Source organism: Hemicordylus capensis, chromosome 3 (assembly GCF_027244095.1).
Source record: "Hemicordylus capensis ecotype Gifberg chromosome 3, rHemCap1.1.pri, whole genome shotgun sequence".
NCBI lineage: Eukaryota > Metazoa > Chordata > Lepidosauria > Squamata > Cordylidae > Hemicordylus > Hemicordylus capensis.
In genome coordinates, this window is record NC_069659.1 from 128,431,577 (window position 1) to 128,443,625 (window position 12,049).

The 12,049-nt window shown below is 42.4% G+C and overlaps 1 protein-coding gene across 8 annotated transcripts in view; it reads right to left on the reverse strand.

Annotated features, from left to right (window-relative positions):
• JADE3 (jade family PHD finger 3) overlaps positions 1 to 12,049 on the reverse strand; it is a 65,206-nt gene that overhangs the window by 39,907 nt on the left and 13,250 nt on the right. The gene's annotated exons all lie outside the window — the stretch shown is intronic.

The following is a 12,049-nucleotide window of genomic DNA, read 5'->3' on the forward strand; positions in this document are numbered from 1 at the left end:
CCATGTTATAATTCCTTCTAGCTATCATTCAATCAAGCTAATAGTATATTAAAATATTAGTATAGTATATTAATAATATTTTAATTTTAATAGTATATTAAAATATTAATAGTATGTTCTCGCCTCTCTTTGTACTCGATTTGTGTTATCAAATACTTGAAGACCCTTTTGTAACCTTAAACTTTTCCATGGTGCAGATACTTGCTACTTTCTCCTTCCCTCAAGGGTAGGGAGAGGGAGATTTTCAATCACAAACCCATCAAGTGTCTAAAGTTTAACAGAAATAACTCTGTAGCAACTGGTTAGCTATTACTAAGCTTATTTTGTTTGCCTTATAGCTATATTAAAAATAACATGCACACAGTTATTCTTCATTGTTGTTCTGAATGTGTCTCACTCTGGGGATGTTTAATCCCCTAAACTTTTGGGAATCATTATGAATGCTACCCTCCCAGGCCCATGACTTAAGAGCCCATTATGTTTCATTCCCATTAGAGAATATAATGCCATTCAGCAAGATCTTGATAAAGTGATATAGTGCTTCCCAATGAATTATTATCTGTTTAATAGCTAAATTTCCTCTCTTCCCACACTTCTTGGGAAGTTAATTCGAATGTAATAAATGGACAGAGCTTTATAATTTATCTAAAACAATTCCAATGTATTTTATAATTTCAGATTTAGCAAGAATGTGTTATAGAATTTTGTTTTAAATAGCATTATTTGTAAATTGAAAAAATCCAAAGTCTGATATCTCTTATCACAGCAATTTATTTCAAGTATGCACTTTAATTCGGCATTCAAGAGACTCTATTAATATATTTGTGAGCAAGAATTCTCCGCATTTAATTTTTGGAATGCTATAGATATACCACAGTTGGGAACTTGATTATCTTTCCAGCATATTGATTGTTTATCATCAGGTTCCATTCCTTTCCTTTACAAATTCAATTAAGAGAGCAGTACAATAAAACTGTGAAAAGCAATTGGATTAGCAAAGGCTTGGGCAGTGCATACGTGAGAAGGGGAACTGAAGTAGGCTGTATTTATTATTTATATTTATTTATTTTTATTTAACATATTTGTATACCACCCAAAACACAAGTGTCTGGGCAGTTTATAACAAAACAATAAAAACAACAAATGAAAAGGTTAAAACATTACAGCAATTTAAAACTTAAAACAATGTTAAAACTATTTAAAACTATCAAACTATTAAAATAGTATCTAATTAAAAGCCTGGGTGAACAAATGTGTCTTGACTGCCTTTTTTAAAGTTGCAAGAGATGGAGAGGTTCTTATTTCAACAGGGAGTGTGTTCCAAAGCCTCAGGGCAAAAATGGAGAAGGCCCGTCCCCAAGTAGCCACCAGACAAGCCGGTGGCAACTGCATTCAAACCTTTCCTGATGATTTCAATGGGCGGTGTCATTTATAGCAAAGATATTCTCTTAAATACCCCAGGACCCAAGCTGTTTATGGCTTTATAACCAAGACTTTGCATTTTGCCCGGATACTTATCGGCAACTAGTGTAGATCTTTTAAGATAGGAGTGATATGGTCTCTCCGAGATGATCCAGAGACCAACCTGGCTGCCGCTTTCTGGACCAACTGCAGTTTCCGGACTACGTACAAAGGCAGCCCCACATAAAGCATATTGCAGTGGTCAAGTCTGGAGATGACCAGCAGATGTACTACTGTTGTGAGGTCATTTATCTCAAGAAATGAAGGCAGCTGGAATATCAGCTAAAGCTGATAAAAGGGACCTCTGGCCACTGCCTCAACCTGGGACACCAGAGAGAGGTTTGTGTCCAGAAGCACCCGCAGACTGTGTACCCGTTTCTTCTAGGGAAGTGTGACCCCATCCAGAACAGGCAGATCAAAATCATCTCCAGAGTTCCAACCCCACACAATAAGTACCGCCGTCTTATCTGGATCCAGTCCCAGTTTATCATCTCTCATCCAACCCATCACTGCCACCAGGAAGGCATTTAGGGAGGTTATGCCTTCTCCGGATGTTGTTGACATGAAGAAAAAGATTTGGGTGTCATCAGCATACTGATAACACCCTGCTCCAAATCTCCTGATGATCTCTCCCAGCAGTTTCATGTAGATGTTAAACAACATCGGAGACAATACAGAGCCCTGAGGCTCTATATACCAAAATTCACATTTTTGAAGAACAGTCCCTGAGGGACACCTTCTGGAATCTGCCAGTAAGGTAGGAGTGGAACCACTGCAAAGCAGTGCTTCCCGCCCTTAACCCCCTCAGATGCTCCAGAAGGATACTACTGTCGATAGTATCGAAAGCCGCTGAGAGATCCAAAAGGACCAACCGAGTCACACTTCCTCTGTTGATTACCAATTGGAGATCATCCATCAGGTCGACCAAGGTAGTCTCCACCCCATAGCCCACCCAAAAGCCAGTCTGAAACGGGTGTAGTCAATCAGTTTCATCCATGACTGCCTGGAGTAGGGAGGCCACTACCCTCTCAATTACCTTGCAAAACCATGCAAGGTTGGAGACAGGCCTATAGTTGTTTATCTCTAAGGGATCCAAAGCAGGCTTCTTCAAAAGAGGTCTAATAATTGTCTCCTTAAGACAAGGAGGCATCCTGCCCTCCCTCAGAGAAGCATTTATGATCTCTACTAGGCTTCCTGCAACAACATCCCTGCCAGACAGTATAAGCCATGTCGGGCAAGGGTCAAGAGAACAGGTGGTAGGCCGCACTGTTCCAAGCAGCTTGTCCACATCCTCATGAGTCACAAACTGAAACTGATCCAGCCTGCCCACTAAGAGGAGTCGCTGGATACCTCCAATTCAGATACTGCAGTAATTTTGGGGTCTAAACCCAAGTCGGCCTGAATATGAGAGATTTAATCCACAAAAACCTCATTAAACTCATCACAGAGGATAATAGATGGTTCCAAGTTCTGATTCAAGGAAGGAGGGGAACTTACTAGCCTCTCATAACCCTGAACAACTCCGCTGGACATGAACTTGCAGACACAATATGGTAGGGTTGTAAATGAACCTGTTCGGAGGCCCCTTTACAAGTCTCCTAACAGGTTTGAACACTGGGAGGTTTGACATTCGGAAGGGGTCGCACTTTAAGAGCGGGGGAGGGGTCGCACTTTAAGAGCGGGGGAGGGGGCACTCCCTCAGTTTTCCCCCTGCCGGCAATTGGTATTTGCAAAGTCCTACGGGGCAGCAGCGCACCTCCCTGATGCCCCATCCACTCCCTGGAAAGAAGTAGCAGGTGAGCATGCGTGCACAAGCCCACCCAAAGTGTGCGAGTGTGGCATGCGTGACAGCTACTTCCAGCCACTTCTGGCCAGGGAGCTTACAGGGTGGCAGGGAGGTGCGCTGCCATACCGTAGGACACTGCAAATAACAAGTGCCGGAGGGTGGAAAGGGGAGGGAGGAATAAGTTCACCCTCGCCCGCCCTTAAAGTGTGACCCCGCCCTGCCAGGTTCCGTACACATCCTTACAACACAGGCTGTAAATAATCTCTTATTTGCTGCCTGTATTGCCAGAACATAAATCTTCAAATGTGCTCTCTGTTGTAATCTGTCAGATTCGAGTCGAGTCTTCCTCCAGTTGTGCTCCAGTCATCTACCTCGCCGCTTCAGCCCCTGTAGTTCTTCTGTATATCAAATGGCTAATTCTGAAGCAGATTGGAGAGGACGCTTAGGAGCGATCATGTCTACTGCCCTGGTGAGTTTGCTGTTCCAATTCTCCACCAGGGTATCAACAGGTTCACCTACAGAGCCAACACTAAATCTTTTCAAGATTTCATGGAACTCTACTGGATTCAATAACCTTCTCAGGTGGACCATTCTAATGGGCCCCTCGCCCCTGCGAAGGAGGGGTGTGAAGTCACAGGAGTCTCCACCCACAGAACACCACCCTGGTCAGAGTGAAAGACCAGATCAAGCGTGTGACCAGCAATGTGTGTCGGTCACGAGACTCCTTGGGCTATCCCAAGGGGTCTCATGACCGACACACATTGCTGAAGAAGTAAAGTTGGCAGTTCTGTGAGTTGTTACAGGGAAAGGGAAGTCAGAAATAATCTATTAGCTGTTTCCCCTTCTGGCTGTCCTGCCAGCTCTTTGACCTTGGGGAGCAGTGCCAACCTCCCACAAACCTTCACCTTGTTCCTCTGTAACGCCAAGTCTGTCCAGAATAAGTCTGAAACCATCCATGATTTGATTCTGGATGAAGGGGCAGACCTGGTATATATTACAGAGAATTGGTTGGGGGAGGCTGGTGGCCCAGTCTGGTCCCAGCCCATAGTTGTCATGAACTCCTGAGCCGCCCCAGACAAATTGGTCCCAAAGTGGACATTGAAGTCCCCCAGCACCACAAGCCTGGGGGAATCCAATGCCAAGCTCAAGACCAAGTCCATCAGCTCAGTTAGGAACTCCACTAGGTAGCGGGCCGATCGGTACACCAACAGAAATCCCAGTCTATCCCTGGTCCTCAAACTTAGGTACACACATTCAATATGGTCAGACACTTCAATAGGGATCCTGGTCAGGGAGAGGTTACTCTTATAGACCACAGTCACTCCAACTCCACACCCCTGCTCTTCAACAGAGTACCCTGGAGGGAGAAGCTGGGACCAGACTGGGCCACCAGCCTCCCCCAACCAAGTCTCTGTATTACATACCAGGTCTGCCCCTTCATCCAGAATCAAATCATGGATGGATTTAGACTTATTCTGGACAGACTGGGCATTACAGAAGAGCAAGGGGAGCATCTGTGGGAGGTTTGCGCTGCTCCCCAAGGTCAAAGAGCTGGCAGAACAGCCAGAAGGGGAAACAGCTAATATATTTCTGACTTCCCTTCCTCTGTAATAACTCACTGACCTGTCAACTTTACTTCTTTTATTCCCCACCACCATCGGAATAGCTACCCCATAGTAAGTGGACATGCCCCCTGTCACCCCATCCCCAGACAAAACAAGATGCATCTGAAACACCCAGGACTTGCAAACAGCAGAAGCCAAAATAATACCACCTGGCCCCTGCCCTCGTTGTCCCCCAAAGGGGCAAAGCCCTTTGATGTCACCCCTTCGGTGGAGACTCTGCCAGTGGTGGGCCCGCCGTCAGAGGGCAGCAGCCCTAAGCCCAGGAAGATGGCTAATCTGGGCAGATGGTCCTCAGAAATTACTGACTCACTCTTCCTGGCCCCAATTCCACAGACTCACCCACAGGGCAGCAGCCACAGCCCCACAGTTAGGGGGCACACAGGCTGTCAGGCTGACAACAGCAGATGGCAGCAACACAGGCTCTCACCACTGGGAAGCAGCCATCCCTGGGAAGCAGATGTTAAAGCGTCTTCCCTGCAAGGCTTCTGAGATCCCACTGGCATTTTTACTAAATGCTATCACAGAGCTCCAGAAGAATGGAATGAAAGCCTGGGAAATAAACAGACACCCCTAAGTTGAGGTGTATTTTCAGAAGAATGATGTTTTGAATATGAAAATAATCCAAGGCTTTATTTTTTCACTGCCTTGATCCTGATCTCGTCAGCCAAAGCAAAACCTATTTCACATCAGTCAAACAACTGCAATTAGTAGTATCTAGAGATACTGTAAAGAGCATAGATTTTCCATTCTGACAGGACTACTTAAATAATGCTCAATAATTAGGTACAGGTGCTGGCAACTAATTGGGCATATGTAGTTCACCTATTGACACCAGGTTCCCAGAGAGATGACATTGTATCCTTTAAGGCATTGGTTATCTGTCTTCTGGGAACCTTTCCCATGTTGCTTTGTCTACTGCGCAACCCTAAGCATCAGCCAGGAAAACTCTGCATACTGCAGAGGATTCCAGACCTAGTTCTAGGTTGCAGTTACTGACCATCTCTGAAGTACATGTTTATTGTTTCAGAAAATAGGTATATGCACAAGTATATCCACAAGTGCCAAGGTGAAAATGGAAGACAGCAACCAGAGTAAAAACAAAAAACAAAGCTGGGCAAATAATCATTACTGACTTTGCTACTTGATGCCATGATGCAACAGGCTGGTAAGCCATCACCTCCACAAATATATTCTTTCCTTCAGGAATTAATTTAGAATATTCAACTACAGTAAAATAATTTCCAATCTTCTGATTGACATTACAATCCTAAAAATGACTGGATTATACATCCAGCTTATGACAAACAAGAATGATAATGTGATGTTTTCGTTGGGGGATTGTGTGTGTTCTCATACTGCATAAACTAGTACTATACACACAATATATCCACATGGGCCTGCCCAACTTAAGGAGTAACTAGGATTTCCCAATTTCATGGTCAAAATCACTTACATATTCTAGATCTGCACTATGCCAAAACTGCAGGGGAACTGATCACATTCCTGCATACCCAGCCAATCTATAAAATTAGGAAATCAGGTGATTTAGAATGGTTTGTACATGTCTAGGAAGGCAGGTATTAACAGATATTTTAGAACTGACAGTTTAAAGATACGTTTTCAACCTCTCAGAAATGCACATTACACATTCAGCACCTTTTTGAAGGACATAAACATATTTTTCTCTCCAGTGGTCTGAAGCATCAATGGTCTTCTAAGATTTATCAAAGATGATTGCTATTACCTCTTAGGATTGCTGCAGTTGTTTAACAGTCCAAGTTATTTTCTTTAGCAACACCTGCTGATTCATAGCAACTCACCTGTTGATTCAGTCTCAACTCAGGATATAAAATACTCTATAATTAGCCCTTTCTCTATCCTACCTAATACTACTTCCTCCAACATCTATAATGATTTAGAAAATGTAGTTTTAAGTTAAAGACTTCAGGTGATGTGGGTAAGAGGTCGCATTTTGAACATGCATCAAAATTGAGTGGCAGGAGATATATATACAGTTGCAAATTATATTGGCACAAAATAGGGATGTGCAAGATGCTTCGACTTGAAATGGGCTATTTCAAGCTCAAAACAAAATGCCCTTGAAATAAAAGGACTGTTTTGAACTCTGAACGTTTTGAGTGCCATTTTGGAGCCCTGTTTTTCTCTTGCGAATTGGTTTTCTGGCACTGGCTTCCAATTGACTTGCAATCTCCTTGCTTCTTGGTTGGCTTATCATACAAATCAATTGTTGTCATTGACAACTGTGCCTCCATTGGCTGGGGGGAGCAGTCCCAAAGGAGGGAATTTCAAGATGTATTCAAAGGGATTGGGATACAGAGAGAGCCCATACAGTGTGCCTCTCTTGAAGAGGATGCATCAGGAGAGGAGGAAGAGGAAGGTGGGTTTGATCTTGTGGTTTTCTTTTCTCAGCACTGAGTATAATATGCTGTGTGATTGCTGCTGTAATGATCTGGTTTTGCTGGATCTCAGACTGACAAAGACAAAACTTGAGTGCCTCCCTTCCCTGAGTTGTGGTTTGTTTTGTTTGTGAGATAAGTGTTGTGGACAGAAATTAATAGTGGCATCTCTGTGTGTGTGCGTGTGTGCGCGCGCGTGTGCATGTGTGTGTATAAAATATTTCTTGGTGACTGCCGTGATGAGTTCCATGTCTGGCCTTGACACTAACTTGTGCTTCACTCACTGCTCTGCAATCTGCATTACAAGGTGTATTCAGTCAAAATGTGGCTGAAGTTGCTCTAGTTGAGCTTATAGCTATGTTTGCTGCTGTGGCAGCTGAGCTGTTGGAATGACAGGAATGTAAGGAGTCATAATCGTGTGTAAAAGAGCAACTTGTGCCAACTATGTTACTGCAGCACAGGCAATATGGCTGGCAGTGGATTCTGGGTCAGCTCTTCTTTTTTGACCATTTTTGGACTGTGTTTGAAATGTGTATTCTGTGTTGGGGGGACATATTCCCTTTTACTGTGTGCTTCTGCAGTGTTTTTCAAGGCAGGGTTGAAAAATGCATTGCACTCTGTGAGTACAGCTTGTTCTAGCCATAGGGAACAATTGGGGAAGTTGAAACACTTCGTTCCCCATGGGTAACTCCTAGGGACACCAAAGTGGGTTGTGTGGTAGGGCATGCTGGGTACTATCTACCATCCAACCCACAAAAGAAATGGGAAAGCAGGCTATTTTAAACAAAATGTTAACCTTTCTCCAAAAACCCCACAAGAGTTTTCTTAGCACAATTTTTAACCTTTCCCCCAAGCCCCCACAGGATCCTATGGCCAAAACACTCTAAACGTTTTGAATTTTGTTCTGACAAAACAGCCAGTTCAACCACTGTTTCAATGAAATGTTTCTAACATCTGCGTTTTGTTTTGAGTTCAAAACAAAATGCAAAATCCGTTTTGTGCACATGCCTAGTACAAAATGCATATTTAAAAATCAATGTAATAATATATAATAGCTGGCCCTGCACAGAATATCTGCGCCCTAGTTCTCCATCTCTCACCCTTCCCTAGACAATCCAGATCCCTGCCCTGCCTTCCACCCGCCAACCCCTCCTTAAGCTGCCCCTCCACTCAGAACGGCATCAGTGGCCTAAGTCAGCTCCTACCACCAGCCTCTGTTGCATCGGCCTGCCCAGTCTCCTTGTGAGGACAACGGCCAAGCCAGGCCTTCCTTTCTGGCCTGCACGGATGGCCCTTGGTGAGCTCTTGGCTCAATTGATCAACTCTGTGTTGTCTGGCCTTGCTGAGTCTTTCCCCCTTTCCAGCAACTGAATCACTGCCATGCCTCCCAGATCACCCTACCTGCGTGCATTCAGTCCATGAGTCTCATTCCTCTGGTTTAGGAGATCCTGCTATGATAGACAGGCATCTTGCTTTTATTAATTATATGTCTGGACTTTGACCTTACAGCTGGATTTTAAATTTAGAGAGAAAAGAAAAAAGAAAAAAAAATGCAGGTTGGGTAGACTGTGTTTGTAAGGGTTTAAATTTATGTTTTGAATTATTATTATAGCAAGGGTAAATTTTATAGCTGATGTTTCACGAAGAGAGATGCGCGGGAAGTCCACTTCTGTTTATAATATTTGTTATGAATGAATATTATTACTGTTAAAATCAATAAAAATTCAATTTGGGAAAAAATTATATGTCTGGACTTTGAACAAAATAAGATGAACACTGGATCTCTGAGCTACTGAGCCCTGAGGAACCACCTTCTTCCCTCTCTATGGCGCCCACCTATTCCTGAATCCAGGCATGAGAAGAAGAGAGTGGGGCTGGAATCAGATGTAAATAGAGAGGTTTTGGTAATTATAATTTAACAAAAAATCACAAATGGAGCTCTAGAAATTAAAAAGGAGCTTTGAAGTAAAAACTATAACCACCATCCTATCGTATAGTAACACTTAAACATTATGTTTGTACTAACAACTTGCAAATTTTGTGACTTTCTTGATGCAAAAGCTGTATAGGGTCAAAGGCTGTTCCAGACTATGCTTTCCTTTGTTCCTTAAAAAAAGGTTCATTTTGCCTTTCCTTTGAACACGAGCTGACCATTCAGCAGAAACATCTGAGTCAGTAATAATGGAAAAACCCAAAGAATCCTGTGGTATCTTTAAAAAAAAAAAAAAGACATATTGTAGCATAAGATACATCAGATGCATCAAGTGTATTCTCAGTTGGCAGATATATATACCTGGGTGGGGAGGAGGATGCCATTTTAGGTTGCTTTCATAAACTGAGTGTGTGTTTCTGAATTTTTGCTTTAAAGTTATTTGCTTTGCCTCAAAGTCCTTTTTACTGCAAGCTCCTGCTACCCACAAACCTTATCTAAATACAAGGAACACAATCAAGGAAACAGTATTTTAAAAGCAAGCAAGTAGTTGAAAGCCTTTATTTAATAAAGGCACAATTTGATCCATGCGAGTTAACTCCTGAATATCAGCAGACACTCAGGAACCTACTCACCAGGATATAAAAAGAGACAGGTAAGTCACTTGCAAAGCTCATCATATTGTGTTGGGATATACAACAGTATTAAAAGCCCAGTTCTAGAAAGGGCTAGTGGTTTCTCTGTTCCTCTAGTTACATTTTAATCTCCTCTTCAGTTTTGGATGACACTATAGTATTGGTTTTTGACCTGTTTGTTCATTAATTAATTAATGTGCTCCATAACATTTCCTGAATAGGTCATTTTTGCTTAATTAAACCAATTCTCCTTCAGGCCACAACAGAGGTAATAGGCATACATGAAAAGTGAGAAACACTTCAATCTATTATTTCAGTTTAGAGTTCAGCAAATTCCCTTCCAATCTAAAAATCTTAGGGCACTTTTAATCAGTTACCCTGATAACTAACTAAAACAAAATTTTGTCAATTGAAATCAGTAATCCTAAAATTTCCAATAGCAGAGGCATACTATGTATCCAAATATCAAAGTTGGAGGCACCCTTTCCTCTTGAACCCAAGGAGATTTACTTTTAGAGTAAGAGCTATCCATCCACTGAAAAACTCCCCCCACCCCTGAATGCCTGTACAAGTCACTGTTCTGTGTCAGTGACTGGCGTATTCAGAGCAATGACTCAGGCAGAGAAACCACTTAAAAAGAAGAAGAAAGGAGCTAAGCTGCATTAAAAAAAACTTTTTTAAAAAACTGAAAAGAGCTAAGCTTTTGCTTTCAAAAACCAAAAACCCTTCATAATTACTTAAAATGAAAGATAAAAAGGTACACTGACAGGTGCACTGTTGAGACAACTGCAATCTTAGCCAGTCTAATCAAATTGGTCTGATCAAAATATATGCACATTGATAAATTATTCTCTGCCGTTCAAGTATCTTCTTTGGCACCTTCAGCAACAAAGGACCAAACCACATGTTACTTGTAAAAAGCATGCAATTGAACCTCTAAGACACTTTCCCTGCTTCAAGAAAAGTCACTTCAGGAGAGAGTAACTTGGAGCAAACTAGTAAAATATGTGTATACTTGACTCTCCCCCACCCGCCGCATCTGCATTTCAAATTGCCTTCCTGAAGAATTGGGGGGCGGGGGGCGCACAACTGTCAGAATTCAGCTACAAGCATTACATGCATGTATACCTTGGCCATCAGTAGAACTGTAGGCACTACAAATCCCCCAGATAGGAACATTTTGAATTTCATCCCTTTCTCAAGAAGGCATATCTGGCCACAGTCACCCACGCCTTAGTCACATCACGGCTGGATTACTGTAACACGCTCTACATGGAGCTGCTCTTGAAGAATATCCGGAAACTGCAGCTAGTGCAAAATGTGGCAGCTAGGGTTTTATCTGGAGCTGCCCGGAGGGAGCACATCACACCCATTTTTAAAGAGCTGCACTGGCTACCAGTTTGTTTCCGGGTCCAATTCAAGGTGCTGGTTTTGCCCTTTAAAGCCCTTAATGATTTGGGCCCAGGATACTTGAGGGACTGCCTGCTCCCAAGGGTTGCTGCCCACTTGACAAGGTCATCTGAGGGGACTCTGCTCCGGGTGCTGACAATGAGGGAGGCTTGGTTGTCATGCACGCGGGACAGGGCCTTCTCTGTTGCTGCCTCCAGACTCTAGAATGCTCCTCGGTCTCCATCACAGTTTTTAGAAAGCATGTGTAATCTTGGCTCTTTACCCAGGCTTTTACATGATTGTCTCTACTGCTTCTTCTTTGTATTTTGTACAGTTGTTATGCTTGTATTTTAAATTTTTAATCAGATTTGTTTTATATTTTAGCTTAATATTTTAACTATGTCATTTTTATACTTGTTTTTAATTTTTGTGTAAACCACCTTGGGATTGTTTTAATGAAAGGTGGTATACAAATTCAACAAATAAATAGATAAATAAATATTGGATAAGTTAAGGACTTTCTAAATGGCAATATACACCTATAAAACAATTATCATGTCTATCCTAATAAGTGGCATTAACATTAGTGGCTGTCAACCAGACTAGTGCTGAATTAACACAACACAAGAAGCTTTGTGCATTTAAGAAGTTCGCAGAGCTGTGTGAAATTGCAGTGCTTTGTGATGTTGCACAACCACTAGTGGACTTTTTGCAGGTCCATACAAGGTTGCACAACATGTCAACAACTTCCGCTAACACCAAGAGCAAGTAAGGAATACATGTTCCTTTCCTTGTACAATGTAAAT